General features: G+C 36.9%; 1 long non-coding RNA gene across 1 annotated transcript in view; it reads right to left on the bottom strand.

The window, feature by feature from the left end:
* LOC128247603 (uncharacterized) overlaps nucleotides 1-3,111 on the bottom strand; it is an 11,688-nt gene extending 8,577 nt beyond the window's left edge. Inside the window, exon 1 of the long non-coding RNA XR_008263952.1 lies at nucleotides 2,858-3,111. This is a non-coding gene — a long non-coding RNA (uncharacterized LOC128247603). The remainder of the gene's footprint in view (nucleotides 1-2,857) is intronic.
* Nucleotides 3,112-5,118: the final 2,007 nt, after the last annotated feature.

Here is a 5,118-nt window from a genome sequence, read left to right on the forward strand (position 1 = left end):
GAGAGAGAGAGAGAGAGAGAGAGAGAGAGAGAGAGAGAGAGAGAGAGAGGGCGTGTGTGTGTGTGTGTGAACCCAATTCCACTGCTTCTCCAATTTTAGCCTTCTTCGGGGACAGTTTTCTATTTCTCTCTAATCCCAGTTTACTCCTCTTCGTTACAAAACAGTGAAGTGGTTCAACTGGAAGGCGGCTTCCTTTGTTTCTGAGTCATGGGCTTCAGACATTGTGCTCGAGGTATGTACTTCGGCTGTCCGAAATGCTGAAACCAACGGTACGTTGGAACTAATAGTTTTTGGTCCCTACTGTTATTGTTACAGCCACTTCTTTTTAGTTCTTCGAGATGGAAGTCTTTATGTAGCTCTTAAAGCAATTGAACTTTCTGCTCTTCATCACCAATCTAACTGCTTTCCTTTCTGTCACCAAAATGGAGTACAACTTCTTGTAATGTTTAGAGTTCATTAGTTTAATCGTACTTGCATCAGGATTCTACTCGATTATATATTCACCTACATGGTAAGTAGCTTCAATGCAAAGGCGGAGACAAAATAAAGACCAACATCACTACCACATCCCACGTTACCAACATGTGGGGCACACGTGTCAAACACTAAGTCCACCTATCGCCTCGATTTTAATGATGAGGTACTCGCTTCCACATGACCTACGTAGATTGGAATAATATCGGTCCAAACATCAGCCAGGGCTTCTTCCAGCTGTTCTTTTGTGGCCATGTAAAGCAGATCCCTTCCAATTTGGGCAAGACGGACGGATATCACTTTTCCCCGTGTTCACTCCTAGATGTATTCGTCAGGCAAGAAGGCACTGCCTGTTTAACATACCCTTCCAATATCTTTTTTTTTTTTAACCAGAGTCGACCTACGTACCGTGTTTCTTTCTGATTTACTAGACTAACGAAGCTATCATTAAAATTCTGTTTATCGCCAGTTATGTGTGTCAAGGTGAAGGAATTTGTTTCCGAAAAATGTATCTGAGTAACTGTTATTTTCTTTTACAGTTTGTCTTGGTATTTCTTTTGGTGGTGTAAATGTTGCTATCAGCTTTGTGAAACCTTCCTCCTTCGGTCACAAATATTTTTGTTAAATTATCTAATGGCATAAAAACGAAAGTTTAAAGTCTTTTTCTTTTCCATATGGGTGGAAAACACACACACACACACACACACACACACACACACACACACACACACTCCTCATCTCTCTCTGTAATGATTATTCACAAACACAAGAAAAATATTCAATTTGGAATAGACGACTGTTCTGACATTAATAATATTGTTTCTAATATACATAGAGATAGTGTCTGAAATTTGATGGATGGAGTTGGCCTATTAAAATCGACTTCAGGAGTTAGGAATGAAACGCATAGCTGGCATCAAGAGGAATTGAACGTAGAACGTAACTAAATGCTGAAAAGCATTTTCTCCGTTGATCTAATAATTATGCCAATCCACCACACTACACCAATGATGATAATAATAATAATAATTCATACTACCATAGGCTCAAGGCCTGAAATTTTTGTTTGGAGAGGGGAAACTAATCGATTATATCGACCCGGTGCTCAACTGGTGCATAGTTCATCGACTCCAAGAGGAAATTCAAAGTCGACCTCGGCGGAATTTGAACTCAGAACGTAAAGACGACGAAATACCGATAGGCATTTTGTCCGGCTTGCTCATGATTCTGCCATCTCACTGCCTTAATAAATAATGATAGTGATAATAATCCTTTCTACTATAGACACAAAGCCTGAAATTTTTTTTGGCGGGGGGGCAAGTCGATTACATCGGCCCGAGTGGGAAACTGGTACTTATTTCATCGACCCCGAAAGGAGGAAAGGCAAAGTCGACCTCGACAGAATTTGAACTCAGAACGTAAGGCCGGCCGAAATGCCGCTAAGCATTTGGCCCGACGTGCTAACGATTCTGCCAGCTCGCCACATCTGATAATATTAATAATAATAATAATAATAATAATAATAATAATAATAATGCTAAATGCTTTCTAATTGATGTATCAATACCAGCAGATGACAACGTTTCCCTAAAAGAAATGGAAAAAATTTCAAAATACAAAGACCTGGAAATAGAGGTAACTCGAATGTGGAATCTAAAAACAGAAACAATTCCTATCATAGTAGGTGCCTTAGGTATAATAAAAAAATATTCAGACAAATACATAACAAAAACACCAGGACTTACAAATATATATAACATACAGAAAATTGCACTACTGGGTACTGCACACATCCTACGCAAAACACTTTCAATACAGTAACCATAAGAGCATCACAGCAAACCACAGCACATACCCAAGGCACACAGAGCTGCGCTCGGTAGTGAAGTGAAAGTACGTTATAAAAACAAAACTACTGAACAATAATAATAATAATCCTTTCTACTACAGGCAAGAGGGCTGAAATTTTGGGGGAGGGGGCCAGTCGATTAGATCGACCCCAGTACGCAACTGGTACTTAATTTATCGACCCCGAAAGGATAAAAGGCAAAGTCGACCTCGGCAAAAAATGAACTCAGTACGTAGCGACGGGCGAAATACCGCTAAGCATTTCGTCCAGCATGCTAACGATTCTGCCAGCTCGCCGTCTTTAATAATACTAATAAACAACAATAATGATAATGATGATGATAATAATAATAATAATAATAATAATAATAATAATAATAATAATAATAATAATTCTTTCTTTTTTGGCCACAAGGGCCACGAAAACATTTAGAACAATACAAAGGGCATTGAGAATGTGCATAAAAACGTGCGAACAATAAAGCAGCAATTTGCAAAAAGATCATAACAAACTCCATTAGGAGGAAAACATCACCCTAGGACAGCGCCACACTAGGACAACCAAAGAATTTCACAGATCCCGAGGTACCTTATTCACAGGGAATAACATTGCAAGTTATCCTCTCTCTCTCCTTCGTACACCTCAGCCTACAATAATGAAAATTCATTTGAAAAAAATTGATGGATGAGAATATATAACAAGAACAACAGTAACAATTATTTTTTAATTTACCACCAGTATACTAAAAAAGAAAACAATAGAACACATCAGAGGACAATAACAATAACCTAGAAAATATATATGAGCAAATGACGTAATCAAAATGATATTTTGAATAAATGCGGCCATGTTGTCAACAGAGTCAAGTTTCGCAGTTTGTGAACGTTTGCCTAAACTCTGACGTAAGCAGCTTAGAAGCGATAACGTCAGTCGAGAGGAAGTATCTACGTAACGTTAGAAATGATTGTCTAGCTTCAACATACAAAAAGAAAAGAAAAAAAAGAAGAAAAAGACATACAAAAACAAATATTCAAACACTATTGAATAAGTAAATAAGTGATATTTCATAGTCGTGCTTTAAATAGACCTTAGCAATGATTGGATTCTCAAAAACGTGCTAGTTGAGTTCATCTCGCTCACATCTCACTTTAGTATCACCGATTAATATGTTTCATTCTGTATATCTCTCAATTCATCTTTCAGCTCTCTCTGTCCCCCCCCCCACCACCACCACTTCCTTTTTCTCCACACGTTCGCTTTCACCTTATCCCCTCTCTCACTATGCCACTCTTCCTTTCTGCCATCTCTCTTTTCCATCCTTCTCGCTTCTTTCTCCTATAAACTATACATGCTTATATTATGCATTCACTCTGTGTGCGTGCGCGCGTGTGTATACACACGCGTACAAACACACGCACATATACATACATACATTCGTACATATACATGCATATATTTACACAGACACACAGACGCACACATATATTGTATGCATGCATGCATGTGTATATGTATGTATTGCATGTATGTGCCTATATTTGTATTGTGTGTATATAATGTTAATCCTGCGTATTAACAGAGGAACGAAAAGTCGACAAGATTTGTCTTATTTGAGATTAAATCTCAACACATTAAAAAAAAAACAGAAAAAAAAACCAGAAAAAGAAAACTGCTGTTTAGAAAGCAATTTTATTTATTTATTTATTCTTAAATATAAACAACGTTTTTTTTTATAATTTTTTTTTTCGGTGGGCAAATCATTAGTCATTAATATTCATTAAATTTCGGTGGTGGAATGATGGTGGGGGGGAGTAATATAAAACAAAAGAACGACAGATGTAGTAAAATTGTAAAAACGCAAGGAAATGCAATGAGTTCTTTTTACTTTGTTTTGTTTTATTTTGTGCTTTTTTTTTAACAGGAACTCGCTTCGTTAATATTCATAATTTATTTTGTATGGTTTTCTTTGTGGTGGGCGGGAACTAAAGACACCAGATTAATTTATGAAAATGCATTATTATTTACTGGGAATATATGTAAATATATCTTTAAAAATAGGACGTAAATACAGAATAGTAACAATGACATTAAATACAAAAACAAAAATACAAGTCTGGTTTATATTCTTTCCTCTTCTTAGACTGGTTTACATTCTCTACCTCCTTTATATCTATCTAGGAAAGTTCTTTTCGTTTTCCTTCTATTTTATATTTCCTCGTTTGGCCAGCATTACTTTGTGCCTTTGCTTATATTTTTATAATCGTATGTAACTCTGTTACTATAATAGGATAATATTTTTAAATAGTTTTTTTATTGCATTCTTGACATCCGTATTTTTCAACGTTCCTAGATTTATATCAAGTTAGGTCACTTCTTGCTAATGTATAATAAAAATAAAGCAAGGATTATTACTATGTGTGTGCGTTGCATGTGTTTATGTGTATGTGTGTGTATATGTAAGTGACTCTGAGTGTGTGTGTGTGTGTGTGTGTGTGTGTGTGTGTGTGCGTACATACATATGTGTTTTTGTGTTTGAGTATGTGTTCATGCGAGCGTGTGCGTGATAGTATCATTTAGCCCCAGGTCGAACTGCGATCGAATAGACATCTAAGACGGGGAAAGGTTGCAACTTGAAGGAGATTTGACAACTATTTCTGAGAGACAGAACGACTGCAAAGAGGTGTCTTAACTACATCTCCTGTACGTCTTCCTTTGTGTATACGCGTGCGTGTTTGTATGTGTGTGTGTGTCGTGTGTGCGCGCGCGATGTTAGTGTGTGTGTGTGTGTGTGTGTG

Source organism: Octopus bimaculoides, chromosome 4 (genome assembly GCF_001194135.2).
Source record: "Octopus bimaculoides isolate UCB-OBI-ISO-001 chromosome 4, ASM119413v2, whole genome shotgun sequence".
NCBI lineage: Eukaryota > Metazoa > Mollusca > Cephalopoda > Octopoda > Octopodidae > Octopus > Octopus bimaculoides.